This window comes from Vicia villosa, linkage group LG6, assembly GCF_029867415.1.
Source record: "Vicia villosa cultivar HV-30 ecotype Madison, WI linkage group LG6, Vvil1.0, whole genome shotgun sequence".
NCBI lineage: Eukaryota > Viridiplantae > Streptophyta > Magnoliopsida > Fabales > Fabaceae > Vicia > Vicia villosa.
This window is the reverse complement of record NC_081185.1, coordinates 139630487-139650224: the sequence shown is the minus strand read 5'-3', so window position 1 is coordinate 139650224 and position 19738 is coordinate 139630487. Positions and strand designations below refer to the sequence as shown.

The window sequence follows — 19738 nt, the reverse complement described above, 5'->3', positions numbered from 1 at the left end:
GACATAAGGAGGCATAGGTCTCTCAATAAGGTTTTCACCCCTGTCGGAATTTACATGAAATAAAGTTGTTGGGGTACTCCTAGAGAGAGCTTTATTTGAAAGAGATCCTTCATATGAACTTTCCATTTTTGAATCATCATTAAAAATGATGACTTCTGATTCAAATTCCCCACTGACTAAAGGGAGGGAATGTGATTCAGACTCCATTCTTAATTTCGAAAAACGAAAAAACACTACCCTTCGAGTCATTCTCGATTATAATAGGATTACCATTCATCGTAATAAAATTGCAATAAATACTTGAGTAAAATATAAGGTGAAGAGAAGGTACCTTTGAATATAAGGGCGAAAGCTCTGAAGCAAGGAAAATAAATGAAAATCAAAGATTTAATGTTTTGAAATTCCGAACATGGAATGATAGTTACTCTTAAAGAAAAGTGCTTTCAGATAAGAGGGAAGGACTCAAAGAGACAAGGGAAACTCAGTCTACATGATGGATAAAAGGTGTTTCCACACACTCTCTCTCTCCATCTTTATATAGGCGAGGGCAATCAAACGAATCAGATTGAAAGCAAAAAATAAGGGTAAATCAATGGTCAAATTTCATCTAGGTAAGACAACCATACTCAAGCGTACTCGAGTACATAGAAAGCTGTGTCACGTCACCCAATACCTTTTTAGGTCATATGTTAAATAAAAACGACAAAACATTTCAATAATAAGATTGCATTTAATGCTTACATCCGCATAATGTTTTGATAAAACCAAAGCGGTGCATGTATGTCGATGTCAGACAAACATCCTCAAAGGTATGCCACGACTACTGAAAGAATCCCCGACATCAAACATGCCCAACGAATAATGGGAGAAACTGTGTTGCGTCAGGAAAAGACCCGAAACCAAATGTTTTGCGTAGGCCAAAGGCCCAATAACACGAGGCCCATTTTCAAACCTTCCCCGTCATACCCAAAGTATGAATACCTTTTTATAAGGTTTTCAAGTACACAATCTCTAATCTCCACTTTCAGTACCACTATCTTGAATCCTAAACTGACTTAGGTGTTGGAGTGCTAACCATGCAGGTATTCCCTAAGTCTATCGTATCGGAGATGGCAAATACCGATTAATAACATCGCGTCAAGATCGATACTTCTGATTCAAGAAGCATTGTGATTGCAACCTTCGATCCACATTGACATCACGACGTACACTACTATAGAAAAGCAATACCACAATGGTTGGAGAAAGGATACCAGAATGCCTGACCAATCGTTGTGAGGTAAGGTGTAATTGTATGTCTGGTGCTTCCTACCTTGATCTCAAGACCATGATAATAAGGCATAAAGAGCGCTACATATCACAATAGTTACGTTAACCAATTTATTTAGGTGATCGGTTTGAAACCCAGGAGCAACAATTTATTTGGAACGTAAATAACATTTCATCACGGTTACAATAGATAACCGTTGTGGAAAGTACCCAGAGTTTATTATATAATATGTAGATTGCTTGTTTTTCCATACACATCACGAAAGAAATATAACCATTCAAATTGATGAAGAAGTATATGATTTCAAAATTAAACTATTTTTGAAAATCATCTTAAGCAAACCATTGTTTTCCGAATTGCATGTGTGTCATCATTCATTCCCCGCTCTTTAACATATAGAATGTTGTTCAATGGTCTAAGTCTTTCATGGCATTGATTCCTTCGATTCTAGTTTAATTTGAATAACATCAATTTATTGGCTAGGTCTACCTCATCATCGTCGCTTATCATTGTGATTGTTATGATGACTTATCATAACAATCAGGATGATAAGTTACAACAATGAGGTAGACCTAGCCAATAATTAAATTTTATTCAAATTAAACCATAAGAGAAGATATCAATGTAATGAAGGAATCAAATCATTGATTCACATTCTAAATGCTAAAAAGTTTGATGTGAATGATGAGACACATGCAATTCAGAAAACATTGATTGATATAAGTTGGTTTTCAAATACAACTTAATTTTCAGATTATAAGTTTCTATGTCAATTTAAATGAATGTATTTTTAGTGAAAGGTTAGTGAAACTAACAGCCTACATAGCATATAATAAACTCAACTTCATATTTTGTCAACGTGCATAAGAATTTAAAGAACAAAATATTGCTAAGTCAGAAGAAGCCTTTTTCTTGTGACTTAGCAATGTTTTGTTCTTGTTCTGAGAGCATTTATCAACAACAATAACACAATCAAATACATACAATAAAATAAAACATATCTTTTAACAACAAAACACTAACAACATACAACAACACAAGATATAATAAAATGTTTCAAAAACACACCTTTTATTGAAACTAATCGCGAAACTGAAACAAATTATGAAGTTCATTTAGTTTATGATGCTATGAAAAATAAATACAAGATGAATGAAATTTCCACAATAGCTTCATACTTCTTTTATATGTTACACTTTCATTAACTCTTTTATTAATATTTTTAAAGTAAAGGGTAAAAGTAGAATAAAAAATTATAATGTCTTCCGCTTCATCAAGATCTGGCCGCCTCGACCCCGTATATAACGTGAAAAGGCCTATTTAATTAGGGGCAGAAGCGGGGGCGGGGCGGGGATGTTGATACCCGTCTCGCACCCGCCTATTAAAATTAATTTGTTATCCTTATTTTCTACAACTTTATTACCCATTAACCTTTCTTAATTTTGAAGTATCATGTTTATCATACTTATTATTATTTTTTTTTAAATACAAATAAAATAAAAATGGTCAAGTATAATAATTATTTTTAAAATAATTATTTAATTATTGATTTTTATTACTATTCAATTTTTAAAAAAAAATACAATTTATGCGGTGGGGCGGAGTGTGGAAATTCATTTCTTGTTGTGGTGGGCCAGGTAAATTGGTCTCTCGACTGGGTCTGGGAGCCGGGGAGGGTTGGTAATACTTAACCCGCCCTGTCTCGTCTGTTGACATGCTTAACTCCGTCCAATTTTTAAATAGTAGAATAAGATATTAGTTCTGATCCATCTTAAAATATTTAAATAATAGAATGGAGTTTATATTCTGTTTCTATTTTGTTTTTGAGTTTTTCCTTCCTCACTCTCATAACTCCGCGTCTTTCGAATTGTCGAAGCGCCAACTTCTCCCCTTTCTTTCTACTCGTTGAATTTTCCGAGTATTTTCTTGAATTCTCCTTAGAGAATAATGTTAATTTCTCCTCGTTTGAGTTGAGAAATTATCAAGTATAATTTTTTCTTCTTGGATTCTCTTTAGAGAATTATTGAAATATCTCTTGATTTGAGAAATTACTACGAATGGTCTTTATACCAGATACTAAGATGGTAGTTATACCATATTTGAGTGGTTCTAGTACCATCTGAGGGTGTATTTCTAGACCGATTATCTACTGTGTAAGTAGTAATCGTATCGCCAACTTCTCCCCTTTCTTTCTACTCGTTGAATTTTCCGAGTTTTTTCTTGAATTCTCCTTAGAGAATAATGTTAATTTTTCCTCGTTTGAGTTAAGAAATTATCAAGTATAATTTTTTCTTCTTGGATTCTCTTTAGGGAATCATTGAAATATCTCTTGATTTGAGAAAGTACTACGAATGGTCGTTATACCGGATACTAAGATGGTAGTTATATCATATTTGACTGGTTCTAGTACCATCTGATGGTGTATTTCTAGACCGATTATCTACTGTGTAAGTAGTAATCGTATCGCCAACTTCTCCCCTTTCTTTCTACTCGTTGAATTTTCCGAGTATTTTCTTGAATTCTCCTTAGAGAATAATGTTAATTTCTCCTCGTTTGAGTTAAGAAATTATCAAGTATAATTTTTTCTTCTTGGATTCTCTTTAGAGAATTATTGAAATATCTCTTGATTTGAGAAATTATACCAGATACTAAGATGGTAGTTATACCATATTTGAATGGTTCTAGTACCATCTGAGGGTGTATTTCTAGACCGATTATCTACTGTGTAAGTAGTAATCGTATAGTATAGAACTTGGTTGTTTTATCCTGGAGGCGTTGTGGTTATTAAGAGCTGCTTTGTATAATATTGACAGTACTGCGAAATGTCTTAAAGAAAGCGCACCGATTCACGACTCGCCCCAATAATTTCTTCGGTGGTAAACTTGTTAAAATCGTGATCCAACAGTTCCACTTCTTTCATTTTAAATTATCCAACAAGACTCTAATTGATCTCTATGGCTGAGTTTCAATCCTGCTTATAGGATTTTGTATGAGTTAATTAATGGGTAACGATAGAGAGTAATCAATCATGGAATAATGTTCCACCTTATTTGACCAATTATTAAATAGTTTATTGGACAATAAAAAGAATCTTAACGGCTATGAAGTAGAGCAATCGATCAACACTAATTCAATAACACTGTCATTCAATTATCAAAGCCAATCTTAGCATTCTTGTGAACATCCTCAAAAAGGTCTCATGTATCGAGCTTAGATTTTAGAGACTCAGAGTTGTTTAACAAAAACTAGTAACATGTTGTTTTCATGACATTTATTTAATTTTCTGCAAGTGGATTGAGTGGGGCTTACTTATTAAGTTTGTGTTGCTAGGTGGGTCTGAGAAGTTGGACCACTTATTCCAATGACATGAAATTCGGCTCAGGAACTAACCAATTGAAACCTCTCAAAATATATAGCTCATTTTCCTTTTCTTAAAAATTGTAATTTTGTTTAGAAATATAATTTCGAAGGGCAAATAATTAGTGTTTTTTTCGAAGGGCAAATAATTAGTGTTTTTTTCCAAAAGTTTATATGAGCTAGGCGGGCTCACCAATTTCAAAATTTAAAAGACGCTTGTATACAGGTCAGGTTGATGTGCATAAGGTATATTTTTATGCACGGTGCATAAGTCTCGTACGAGTAATATTTAAATTGTTCCGAGTAACATTTTAGTTAGAAACGAATAATAATATTATAATTCATGAATACTATTTGCATTATTTGTACACATCTATTAATAATTATTAATTTTGAGTAATGAGTACACTATTCTGAGTAATATTTACACCATTATGAGTAATATCGAATTTTAACTATTTTGAGTAATATATTCATTGTTTTGAGTAATATTTATACTATTTTGAGTAATCTGTATATTATTTTGAGTAATAAGTATAATACTTTGAGTAATATAAACAATATTTGAATATTTATGCACCGTGCATAAGGATATACATTATGCACATCAACACATCCCCTTGTATACTATCACTAATTAGAGGTGTGCAAAATATTCAGTTATGAAGTCCAAATTCATAATAAAATCTAAATCCGTTTTAAATATCCGTATATAATTAAATAGTTATTAATTTGTTTAGTTATTAATAGTTTGGTTACTCATCCATATAATTCGAATATAGTTAAATGATTATTAATCGATTAAATTAACTTTAAATTAGATTATAATCTGGTTATTATCAAAAATTAAAATTAATCAAAATATTTTAATTCAATTATAAATATTTTAATTTTCAAAATAAAAAATATTTTTAAAATTGGATTTTTTTTAAAAACCGATTATATAATTATAATCAAATTAATAATCGATTTTATAATCAATTTTGATTGAAATGTGGTTATAATTATAAATTCAAACCATTTAAATGGTTTGAAAATGATTATGATTTGATTTTTAAAAATAACCAATTATACACACCCTCTATGGTCCTATCACTAAAGACGTTTTGACATTGACAAAAAAATTAATTTTTAATTAAACCAACTTTTGTTGAATAAAAAAATATTTTTAATTAGATATTTGATATTAAAGTTATGCGTGCATAAAGATAATATTGAAGACTACGTACTAAAAGTTATTAATACGAAACATGTTAGAACAAGATTTGTTCTGATCAATATTCTTAGTTTTGATGATAACAAGGATATGAATTTTGTGTGAGATAATGTGGTACTCTAATACATTGCAATTTCCCTTTCAGGAAATATATAAAGAGTATGCACAAAACAACGCTCAGAAGCTTTGTCTCAGAAGGTTCAGCATGCAACATCAGAATATGGTCTGGCAAGACATCAGAAGATGGTCAAGGCAGAATCAGAACATGGGTCTATGGAAGCATCAGAAGAACTTGAGGTCAGAAGCAGAAGCACTGAAGTTCTCATGGTATCACGCTCAGAAGCACTTCAAGGTCAGAAGACAAGAAGATGCTATGCACCAAGCTGTTTGACTCTGATGATATTCAAATATTATATTCAAACATCAGATCAGAAGAAAGTACAGGTGGCAGGCTACGCTGACTGACAAAAGGAACGTTGGAAGCTATTAAAGGCAACGTCAGTAGACACAGCGTGAACAAGGCTCGTGGTAGTTGACAAAAGCGTGAAACATTAAATGCAAAGCTGTACGGAATACGCAAAGCATTAAATGCGCTCAACGGTCATCTTCTCAAACGCCTATAAATATGAAGTTCTGATGAGAAGCAAGGTTAACCACTCTGAATCAAATTCTGTGAATATTAACTTGCTGAAATGCTGTTCAAATCAAAGCTCAGAAACTTCATCTTCATCAAAGCTCACTACATTGCTGTTGTAATATATTAGTGAGATTAAGCTTAAACGTTAAGAGAAATATCACTGTTGTGATTATAGCTTTTCAGAAGCATTTGTAATACTCTTAGAATTGATTACATTAATTTGTAAGGAACTAGAGTGATCAAGTGTTGATCAGGATACTCTAGGAAGTCTTAGCTTGTGTCTAAGCAGTTGTAATTAGAGTGATCACGTGGTGGTCAGGATACTCTAAGAAAGTCTTAGCTTGTGTCTAAGCATTTGTTCCTGGAGTGATCAGGTTGTGATCAGGATACTCTAGAAGACTTAGTCGCGGACTAAGTGGAAAACCATTGTAATCTGTTGCGATTAGTGGATTAAATCCTCAGGTGAGGTAAATCACTCCGTGGGGGTGGACTGGAGTAGTTTAGTTAACAACAAACCAGGATAAAAATAACTGTGCATATTGTTTTTATCGTTCAAGTTTTTAGACTACACTTATTCAAACCCCCCCTTTCTAAGTGTTTTTCTATCCTTCAATTGGCATCAGAGCGCCGGTTCTAAGGTGCAAGCACTTAACCGTGTTTAGAAAAGATTCAGGAAGAGAAAAACATTTCAGTAAAAGATGGTTGGTGAAATTCCAACAAATACAGCTGCATCTACATCTGGCTCTGCTGAGCAATACAATGGTAACAATGGTTATACTAGACCACCAGTATTTGATGGTGAAAACTTTGAATACTGGAAAGATAAACTGGAAAGTTTCTTTCTTGGTCTAGATGCTGATCTATGGGATCTTCTGCTGGATGGTTACAAACATCCTGTTAAAGCTACTGGTGTAAGGCTCACGAGAAGTGAAATGACTGATGATCAAAAGAAAGATTTCAAGAATCATCATAAATGCAGGACTGTTTTGCTGAATGCTATCTCTCATGCTGAGTATGAGAAGATATCTAACAGGGAAACTGCCCATGATATATATGAGTCTTTGAAAATGACCCATGAGGGAAATGCTCAAGTCAAGGAGACTAAAGCTCTTGCTCTAATCCAGAAATACGAAGCCTTAAAGATGGAGGATGATGAAGACATTGAAAAGATGTTTTCAAGATTTCAAACTCTGACTGCTGGATTGAGAGTTCTCGACAAAGGCTACACCAAGGCTGATCACGTAAAGAAGATCATCAGAAGTTTTCCCAGAAGATGGGGCCCAATGGTGACTGCATTCAAGATTGCGAAGAATCTGAATGAAGTTTCTTTGGAAGAGCTGATCAGTGCCCTGAGGAGTCATGAGATTGAACTTGACGCTAATGAACCTCAGAAGAAAGGTAAGTCTATTGCATTAAAATCTAATATTAAAAAATGCACTAACGCTTTTCAGGCAAGAGAAGAAGATCCTGAAGAATCAGAATCTGAAGAAGAAGAAGATGAACTGTCCATGATCTCCAAAAGGGTGAACCAACTCTGGAAGAGCAAGCAAAGGAAGTTCAGAGGGTTCAGAAGTTCAAAGAGATTTGAACGTGGAGAATCTTCTGGTGACAGAAGATCTGACAAGAAGAAGGTTGTCTGCTATGAGTGCAATGAGCCTGGACATTACAAGAATGAGTGTCCAAAACTTCAGAAGGAGAATCCCAAGAAGAAGTTTCATAAGAAGAAAGGTCTTATGGCAACATGGGATGATTCTGAATCAGAGTCAGGATCAGACTCAAAAGGAGAGCAGGCAAACTTTGCGCTGATGGCGACAGAAGATGATGGATCAGAATCTACATCAGAATCAGATTCTGAAGAGGTATTTTCTGAACTATCTAGAGAAGAGTTAGTTTCCAGTCTAACAGAGCTTCTTGAATTAAAAGCTCATCTTAGTATCAAATACAAAAAGCTGAAAAAGTAATTTGAATTTGAAACTAAGAAGCTTGAGTTGGAAAATTCTGAATTAAAAGAAAAAGTTTTAAAATTATCCAATAATGTTGGATCTCCTTCTGATTCAGAAAAATCCACTCCCAGTCTGAATCACATTCTGAAAGAATATGATTTAAGTTTCTGGAAGTTCTTATCTAGAAGTATTGGCAGAAGTCAGCTAGCTTCTATGATATATGCTGTGTCTGGGAACAAGAGAGTTGGCATTGGTTATGAGGGTGAAATCCCATACAAGCTTGAATCTGTGGATGATATGAAAATATCATACAAGCCTCTGTATAACCAATTTAAATTTGGCCACTCCCATGATATTAAGCACACATCACATGCACAAAGTTTTCACATAACACACACCAAGAAGCATGTGACACAACCTAAGAAATATCATGGAACTCAGAATAAGAAGTATCATACTGTTCCTCCTGCTAAATATTTTGCTAAACCCAAGTTCAATCAGAACTTGAGGAGAACTAACAAGAAAGGACCCAAGAAATTGTGGGTACCTAAGGAGAAGATAATTTCTGTTGCAGATATCCTTGGCGGCAAAGAGGACAGAAAGCAAAATGTCATGGTACCTGGACTCTGGGTGCTCGCGACACATGACGGGAAGAAGGTCTACATTCCAAGATCTGGTGCTTAAACCAGGTGGAGAAGTCAAGTTTGGAGGAGATCAGAAGGGCAAAATAATTGGCTCTGGAACCATAAGTCTTGGTAACTCTCCTTCCATAACTAATGTACTTCTTGTAGAAGGATTAACGCATAACTTATTGTCTATAAGTCAATTAAGTGACAATGGTTATGATATAATCTTCAATCAAAAGTCTTGCAAGGCTGTAAGTCAGAAGGATGGCTCAATCCTATTTACAGGCAAGAGGAAGAACAACATTTATAAGATTGATCTTTCTGATCTTGAGAAGCAGAAGGTGACTTGTCTTATGTCTGTTTCTGAAGAGCAATGGGTCTGGCACAGAAGATTAGGTCATGCTAGTTTGAGAAAGATTTCTCAGATTAACAAACTAAATCTGGTCAGAGGACTCCCAAATCTGAAATACAGATCAGATGCTCTTTGTGAAGCATGTCAGAAGGGCAAGTTCTCCAGACCTGCATTCAAGTCTAAGAATGTTGTTTCTACCTCAAGGCCGTTAGAACTCTTGCACATTGATCTGTTTGGCCCAGTCAAAACAGCATCTGTCAGAGGGAAGAAATATGGATTAGTCATCGTTGATGATTATAGCCGCTGGACATGGGTAAAGTTCTTGAAACACAAGGATGAGTCTCATTCAGTGTTCTTTGAATTCTGCACTCAGATTCAATCTGAGAAAGAGTGTAAAATCATAAAGGTCAGAAGTGATCATGGTGGCGAATTTGAGAACAGATTCTTTGAGGAGTTCTTCAAAGAAAATGGTATTGCCCATGATTTCTCTTGTCCTAGAACTCCACAGCAAAATGGAGTTGTAGAGCGAAAGAATAGGACTCTACAAGAAATGGCCAGAACCATGATCAATGAAACCAATATGGCTAAGCATTTCTGGGCAGAAGCAATTAACACTGCGTGTTATATTCAGAATAGAATCTCTATCAGACCTATTCTAAATAAGACTCCTTATGAATTGTGGAAGAACAGAAAGCCCAACATTTCATATTTCCATCCTTTTGGATGTGTATGTTTTATTCTGAATACTAAAGATCATCTTGGTAAGTTTGATTCCAAAGCACAAAAGTGTTTCCTTCTTGGATATTCTGAACGCTCTAAAGGCTACAGAGTATACAATACTGAAACATTGGTTGTAGAAGAATCAATCAATATCAGGTTTGATGATAAGCTTGGTCTTGAAAAACCAAAGCAGTTTGAGAATTTTGCAGATTTTGATATTAATATATCAGAAGCAGTAGAACCAAGAAGCAAAGCTGCAGAAGCTGGCAGTCTCAGAAGCAATGAATCAGAAGATCAAGTTGCTGCATCTTTAGAGAATCTGAGAATTTCTGAAGAACCTACAGTCAGAAGATCACCTAGACTTGCTTCAGCTCACTCAGAAGATGTGATCCTTGGAAAGAAAGATGATCCCATCAGAACAAGGGCATTCCTTAAGAACAATGCAGAATGTCAATTAGGTCTTGTTTCTTTGATCGAGCCAACTTCTGTTGATCAAGCTCTAGAAGATCCAGACTGGATAATTGCAATGCAAGAAGAACTAAATCAGTTTACAAGGAATGATGTATGGGACTTGGTTCCTAGACCAAAAGGATTTAACATCATCGGTACTAAGTGGGTTTTCAGAAACAAGCGAAGTGAGAAAGGTGAAGTGGTAAGAAACAAAGCCAGACTGGTTGCTCAGGGTTATAGTCAGCAAGAAGGGATTGATTATACAGAAACCTTTGCACCAGTGGCCAGGTTAGAATCTATTCGTCTATTAATTTCTTTTGCCACTCAACACAACATCACTCTTTATCAGATGGATGTCAAGAGTGTCTTCTTAAATGGTTATATAGATGAAGAAGTTTATGTTCACCAACCTCCTGGTTTTGAAGACTCCATGTCTCCAAATCATGTTTTTAAATTAAAGAAATCATTATACGGATTGAAACAAGCTCCCAGAGCTTGGTATGAACGTTTGAGTTCTTTCCTTCTGGAAAATGGTTTCACTAGAGGAAAAGTGGACACTACTCTCTTTTGTAAAACATTTAAAAAGGATATTTTAATTTGTCAAATATATGTTGATGATATTATCTTTGGAACATCTAATGCTACACTTGGAAAGGAGTTTGCTGAGTCTATGCAGGCTGAATTCGAAATGAGCATGATGGGAGAACTCAAGTATTTCCTTGGGATTCAAATCAACCAAACTTCCGATGGAACCTATGTTCATCAAACGAAGTATGTGAAAGAACTTCTAAAGAAGTTTAATCTTTCTGAAAGCAAAGAAGCCAAAACTCCTATGCATCCAACATGTGTACTGGGTAAGGATGAGATAAGTAAGAAGGTAGATCAGAAGTTATACAGAGGTATGATTGGATCTCTTCTATATCTAACTGCTTCTAGACCTGACATTCTCTTTAGTGTTTGTTTGTGTGCTCGATTCCAATCAGATCCAAGAGAATCTCATTTAACTGCGGTTAAGAGAATTCTAAGGTATCTGAAAGGTACTACTAATGTTGGTTTAGTTTACAGAAGATCTAAAGATTACAACTTAGTAGGATTCTGTGATGCTGACTATGCTGGAGATAGAATAGAAAGAAAGAGCACTTCTGGAAGTTGTCAATTTCTTGGAAGTCATCTGATCTCATGGTACAGCAAGAAGCAAGCTACTATTGCCCTCTCAACAACAGAAGCAGAATATGTTGCTGCTGCTGGTTGTAGCACACAAATGCTCTGGATGAGAAGTCAGCTGGAAGATTATCAGATATATGAGAGTAACATTCCTATTTTCTGTGATAATACTTCTGCTATATGTTTATCTAAGAATCCTATTTTACATTCAAAAGATAAACATATTGAGATTAAACATCATTTCATAAGGGACTATGTTCAGAAGGGTGTTATATCTTTAAACTTTGTAGATACAGACCATCAATGGGCTGATATCTTTACAAAACCCCTTGCTGAAGATAGGTTTAAGTTCATTCTGAAGAATATCAGTATGGATTTATGCCCAGAATGAGAAGATGAGAAGATCTTATGTTTGAGTATCTTCTGAAATGAAATTGGATTTTTGTTTATAAGAAGTTCTGATTGAAATCAATTAGAAATTGTGATTCAGTTGTTACTAACGTTTCATTGTCTAAGTTGATTCAGAATCTCTTTAAAAGCAAAACAGCTGTAACTGGCTATCCAGATGGTAAACACGTGTTCACTATTTCTGGACAAGCGTGCGTGCAGTTGAGGGGACGTCTACTTAGGTAACTGTGCAAATCACGTCTTTTGTCATTATTATCTCTCCTCACGTCAAATAACATTAAATGCCATTCATCATTTCTTTTATTGTCCTTTATGTTTTTCATAACCGTCAAACGTTTCCCTTCCCTAGAACGTTTTCCTTCCCCACATTCCCTCTATTTATTTCTCCATTTCTTTGCAGTCTTCAATCAATCTTTGTGCTCTCGCTTTCTTTCTCTCACTTTTCTATGAATATCTTTTGCATAAACCCTAGTTCATTCTTCATCGATCTAGCATTTATCATGAATCTTTCGCCTTGTTCTCTTCATCAAAACTTTAAACCAGTTGAAGAAACTAAGTCTCAATAGTGGCTGATCTATTTGAATAGAACGGATGGAAGGGTTAATAGGCTACAGGATGAGAAACATATCTCGGGGTGGCATTCCAAATTTTTCTCAAGTCAGATCTCTTCTTTGATGCTGTTATCAACATCTGTCCAAAGGAAGAAGACTTTCTTGAGATATTGGATGAAGTTAGGTTCCAATAAGGGCTTAACTTCTATGTTAAGGGAAAGCCCATCTGAGAATACGCTCTCTCCTGGTGAACTGTTCTCAGTTCCTCTTTTGTATTCATTTACTTCTTTCTCTGGGAGCTGCTCAAGCATGCAGAGTTTCAAGATTTGATGACCAAATAGAAGCAAGAACATCGCTGGGATTCTTGATATGCTGGCTTAGATTAGGACTAGGCTAGGGTTGTAGTCTTTGAGTCCTCGTAGTTTTCTTTGCTTGTTGCACTTGTGTTTTCCAGCATACATCTTTTGTATTCCTTCTTGTTGAAATCAATGAAAAGTTATTTATGTTTCTTTCCTTTTGTCTCTTGCTTTACATCTGAATCTTTTATGCTTTTTGATGTTATGACAAAAAGGGGGAGAAAATATATGATAAATGATCTGATTAATATTATCAGTTACCGAGTAAAAAGCTCCCACATTTACTAACAGAACTTGCAAAGTTCTATGTTTTTAAGTTGTGTTGTTGCAGGAATCAAAGATTCAAGATCAACATGAGGAGCAACAAGATGAATCAAGTTCTTGGATTCTTGAAGCAAGCTGAGTGCTATGAAGCTTCAGAATTAGAAGCAAGAAGCAAAAATGATCAGAAATTCTGATAATAGAATATGATCCAAATCATTGTCTATTTGCTCTGATACGTTGTCTATTGGATCTGATATATTCTATATGGTTTATATGGCCCTGATACATATTTTGTGTTCTGATACACATTTTATGTTCCAACTCATTCATGCTGACTTTTGTCGTTTAGTTTTGTTCTGTAACATTTCAGGATGTAGAGATGCTCTGATGATGCTCTGGTACATTCAACAATGTTCTGATACAATCTAGCATGAAGTGATGTAAGAAGAAATTCAAAGCTCTGAAGCTATCCGAGGGAAGCAGAAATTAGAAGCTGTGAATGTTCTAAAGATCCAGAAAACTCAAGTTCTGAAGCTGTCCTAAATGGAAGCATGAATCAGAAGCTGTGAATGTTCTGAAGATCAAAGAAATTCAAGTTCTGAAGCTGTCCTAAATGGAAGCAGGAATCAGAAGCTGTGAATGTTCTGAAGATCAAAGAAATTCAAGTTCTGAAGCTGTCCTAAATGGAAGCAGGAATCAGAAGCTGTGAGTGTTCTAGGGATCTAAAGGGGGAGATTGTTAGAACAAGATTTGTTCTGATCAATATTCTTAGTTTTGATGATAACAAGGATATGAATTTTGTGTGAGATAATGTGGTACTCTAATACATTGCAATTTCCCTTTCAGGAAATATATAAAGAGTATGCACAAAACAGCGCTCAGAAGCTTTGTCTCAGAAGGTTCAGCATGCAACATCAGAACATGGTCTGGCAAGACATCAGAAGATGGTCAAGGCAGAATCAGAACATGGGTCTATGGAAGCATCAGAAGAACTTGAGGTCAGAAGCAGAAGCACTGAAGTTCTCATGGTATCACGCTCAGAAGCACTTCAAGGTCAGAAGACAAGAAGATGCTATGCACCAAGCTGTTTGACTCTGATGATATTCAAATATTATATTCAAACATCAGATCAGAAGAAAGTACAGGTGGCAGGCTACGCTGACTGACAAAAGGAACGTTGGAAGCTATTAAAGGCAACGTCAGTAGACACAGCGTGAACAAGGCTCGAGGTAGTTGACAAAAGCGTGAAACATTAAATGCAAAGCTGTACGGAATACGCAAAGCATTAAATGCGCTCAACGGTCATCTTCTCAAACGCCTATAAATATGAAGTTCTGATGAGAAGCAAGGTTAACCACTCTGAATCAAATTCTGTGAATATTAACTTGCTGAAACGTTGTTCAAATCAAAGCTCAGAAACTTCATCTTCATCAAAGCTCACTACATTGCTGTTGTAATATATTAGTGAGATTAAGCTTAAACGTTAAGAGAAATATCACTGTTGTGATTATAGCTTTTCAGAAGCATTTGTAATACTCTTAGAATTGATTACATTAATTTGTAAGGAACTAGAGTGATCAAGTGTTGATCAGGATACTCTAGGAAGTCTTAGCTTGTGTCTAAGCAGTTGTAATTAGAGTGATCACGTGGTGGTCAGGATACTCTAAGAAAGTCTTAGCTTGTGTCTAAGCATTTGTTCCTGGAGTGATCAGGTTGTGATCAGGATACTCTAGAAGACTTAGTCGCGGACTAAGTGGAAAACCATTGTAATCTGTTGCGATTAGTGGATTAAATCCTCAGGTGAGGTAAATCACTCCGTGGGGGTGGACTGGAGTAGTTTAGTTAACAACGAACCAGGATAAAAATAACTGTGCATATTGTTTTTATCGTTCAAGTTTTTAGACTACACTTATTCACACCCCCCCCTTTCTAAGTGTTTTTCTATCCTTCAAAACAACCCTATGTTGAAATTTATTTTAATGTTGAACCCACTATGCTTGACAAGTTAATGTGGTCAAATAAAGATACACACAATTCATTTATTTCACATGCAATTTGAAGCACCCGTAAGTATCTTGTGTTACTCCTATTGAATAGTCTCTTTGATAGGGGTCTTCCTGTTCAATCTGATTATAAATAAAAGTGCAATCAACTAATAAAATATAAAAAATAATCGAGAGTTTTGACGGGGTAAATATTGGCAGGCGGTGGGTTCTAGTGGACAAATTTTAGTAGGCGGTGAATCTAAAATTTTAATTCAAGTTGCCATTTTATGATGGATGTGTGGGTCACCCCGACAGGGTCGGCTCAACGAATTTGGAGGCCTAAGGCAAATTTAGAATGAAATTTTAAAAATAAAAAATATATAGTAATAATATTGTATTAATTTTTATTTTAAAACAAACACCATCAATAAAAAAATTTAATTATTATTTCCTTTATTTAAAAATCCAAATAATAAAAAAATTAAATATATTGATTTAATCCTTAATTAATATTAAAATATTCATGTTATTTTTTATCATCTTAATAGTATGAATTAAATTTACTAATTGTATGTATTTCTTGAGTTACATTATAAAAATAATTACTTATTATATTTATATAATTTAAGTATTATATAAAAAAGAAAGTATTATTTTAGAAATTTAGTTTAAAATTACTCACTAATAATATTTATTTTATTAGTGTGAAAACAATAGTAGATATTGGTCAAATTTTTTATGACAAAATAAGAATAAATAAAATATTAAAATCAAAATTGCACACATTTTCTCAACTAAAATGTAAAATATAACTTTGTTCCAAAAATAAATATAACTATAGCTATTTAACATTAATTTTATTTATAAGAAAAGAATGAAAGAAAATGCAACTTTCATAATTAACACTACTAGGAATTGAATCGCTGCCTTTAAAAAGTTTATAAACTTGCCTTACCGCTAAGTCACTATACAGATTATTTAAATACAATGATTTCGTTGGGTTATAATTATTAGTTAATTTATTGGGAGGCCTAAAAAATAACCTAAAAAAGTGAGGCCCAAGGCAATGGCCTTGTTTGCCTTACCCTTGGGCCGGGCCTGCACCCCGACGAACCACGTTCCGTTTTGCCACTCTTATGAATAATGTGTTTGACATGCTAGCGTAAAAACCGTTCACAAATTTCTTTTTTAAAACCAAATCAAAGCGCTCACATTGTTTTAATTATTTTATATATTAATATCCTATGTTTAATTAAATATCATGTTTGTTATTTCTTTTTTACTGATTTCGATGTTTTAAACATAATTCTACATTGCCAATTTTTATCGATCATTTTAATATTATACTTTGAATTTAACATATTAATTTATATTCTTATAAGATTAATATTAATTAAAAAATCATACAATTGTAATTGTAATTTTTGAAAATCAATCCAAACTAAATCGTAATTATTGGATCAAATCACAAGATGGTCAACAACAGAAAAACAACTAGCAATATGCAACAAATCATGAAGCGTGTAATAGATTAATGCAGAGTAACGTAAAATGGCTTAGATTAGTTTTATTTTGCTCCACGATAGATGCAAATTGTACTTGTAAAAGTAACAATACGTGACAATCCTTAGTGATTAAGAGTTCTTAGAAGTTTTAAAGTGTATTGTAGGATTTAGCCCTAGTTCACGTAGGGCGTAAAAACTCTATATATTTGAATTCTATGTGAAAATGAGATTGTAACCCTTAACTTTAGGTTTGAGATATTTATAGTTGTGCTTGGACATAAATTTTAGGCCTCATGGGAATAGCAACTACTAACAATAGGATGTGGGATGGACAGCCAATTCCCTATTATTTAGGAAAGTGTGAACCTATGATTATTTTTCCATCGTAACAGATCATGGATGTAAAACCCTAATAATCCCACGCGTAAAAAGTATGAATTTAAAACACAACACACATAGGATGCCACTCGATTCAACTAAAAAAATGTTCGTAACACGAGTTAACAAGCATTATACAATAATTTAACACCTGTCATCACATGCTCGCTTTTACTTAAGCTCATCGTAGCGGGATGATTTGAATAAAATAGCTCAACCCATAATTAAGTCTCATAATAGTTTCTTTTCAAAATAACACTTATTTATGGCAAAATGCCTTCCAACTCAATCAATGCATAACATATTAAGTTTAACTCTCGCAACATCAACATCAAAGTAAATAACAAGAAAACATAATCGTTCATTCGCCTAGTGTTACAGATCAGAGCAACATAAATCTAAATAATCAAATAAACAACATGAAAGAAGAACGGCCTCAGTCATCCTTCAGCTTCTAACCAAATACTCATTTGCCTACTCGTCTATACTCCATAGGAGCACATACACCACAGCAAACAAAAAGGGTGAGAATTTACTTCAATAAATTAAATGGTATAAGCTATAAGGCAGAATACAAACATCTACATATATTCCACATCAATCACATGATCATATTCTCACACCCAACTCCACACCATACATAATCACAGTCACACATACAACTCATTTATGAAATGTGATTCATGACAACAACTCGACTCATATGCATGTGGTATCAATCAATGAAGGTTCTTCATACAAATCGGATCCACCTTTCTAGATCCTGAACCCATCCTTTTAGGTTCAGGACAAGTTACGAATCCACCCTTCTAGACTTGCAACCTGCCTCTTTCAACAACAACGACACAAATGTTGCATGACATACAATTGATGCAACAACATGTTTATAATCCCCCTTTGAAGCTTAAACAACAACAATTATGTATGTCCATATAACTATCCACAAAGCATCAATAATATGAATTCCATGCAACCATTAAACAACGATATTGCCATAACAGATAATATACACACATTTTAACAGTTCAACATCACCAAAATTCAGCCACGATTATAATTTGCACATATCACACTTACAACATGATTAATCCATTAATCATGCGATAATCAAATTAACAACATCAATAACTAATATTTTCTCATCAATTATTCTCAAACAACATTTCAATATCACTTACTTGCAAAATCAGACTAGGAAAGTCGAACCAGAAGCTCAAAACACAAAAACGAGCCAACAACGCCCTTCCTGGCAGCTTGACGACCTGGTCGTCACCTAGGTGACGGTCGTCACCCAGATTGTCACCCATTCCTAACGTATGGCTTGAGAAATCAAGCCTGGAGACCCTGACAACCTCCTCGCCGCTTAGTCGTCAGCTGACCCAGGCTGCATGATGACCTGGTCGTTGGACGGGTGACGGGCGTCACCCTAATGCAGAAGGAAGAATCACATTATATACCATGGCAGCCCTAAGGAAGCTCCGAATTTTGATCTCAACCCCTCAAAATAGTCCAGGAAATTACCCCATATAAAATAAAATAATTATAACATATCAATTCATCAATCTAACACATTTACTCGACGAATTTCATGACTTTACAATTATAAGAAAAATATAATCTCCCTATTTAGGTTATTCCCTTACTACCCCCAACTTATTCTCATAACCTCCTCATTACCCTTGTTATTCTACTACTTCTAATTTCTCGTTTTAATTAAATAAACCAACCAAATTACTATTATTATAATTATTTAAAATTCTAATTAATTCTAGTCAGCTCTACTACTTCCAACCGACTCTCTACATCTCTACCTCTAGAACATACACCCCTTCAATTCTTATTATATAATTAATACTATCCAATAATTAAATAAAATATTAACAATCATAAATAAAGGATAATTAGTCAAAATAAAATAATTTAACAAAAACTAGGGTGTTACAATGGACACGTCATTTTCCATGATGGGCGAGTCATCCCAAAAATAGGCGACACATTTAACAATGGGGTGACATATACATTAGACGGGCGATCAAACTGATAAACGGGAGATTCAAAGGGTTTCACAGGCGAGGCGATGCATAACTTTAGTGCCTCTCATAGACCACTTACAAATATACCATACACAGCCCCTCAAGCATGAGGACTTGGAAAGAACAGAGTGATTAAATTTTGTCCACATCCTCTTACCTAGGTAAATCCCTTATGATTGGTTGAGTCCCTCATGCATGGGATGACTCTGGGACATATCTCCAAACGTCATTGATTTGACCTGCACATCAAAAAAGGAATTTTGAATTTCAATTGGTTAAAGGAGAGAAAACGTCAGTTAGTTGAGAGAAACGACACCTCAATTAGGGAAGCGCGTGTTGCATTAAATGCAATCGATGATGATTCTTCTTGGGAAGCCAAACTCGGTTTTACTTATTACACATGTATCTGACGCGGGTAATCATTCCCATTTCTTAAAACTATTGAGGTGTTTAATGGGCGGCAGTAGGTTATCCTTACGATTGAACCTTCCTTTTTATAAAAAGATTTAAATTTTCCTTTCTT

The 19738-nt window shown here is 34.5% G+C and overlaps 1 long non-coding RNA gene across 1 annotated transcript; it reads right to left on the bottom strand.

Moving 5' to 3' along the window:
- Positions 1-17519: 17519 nt before the first annotated feature.
- LOC131612549 (uncharacterized) lies at positions 17520-18590 on the bottom strand. The gene is made up of 2 exons (XR_009287417.1): positions 18361-18590; positions 17520-17664 (listed from the first exon to the last, which is right to left on the bottom strand). It is a non-coding gene; the product is annotated as an uncharacterized LOC131612549 (long non-coding RNA).
- Positions 18591-19738: the final 1148 nt, after the last annotated feature.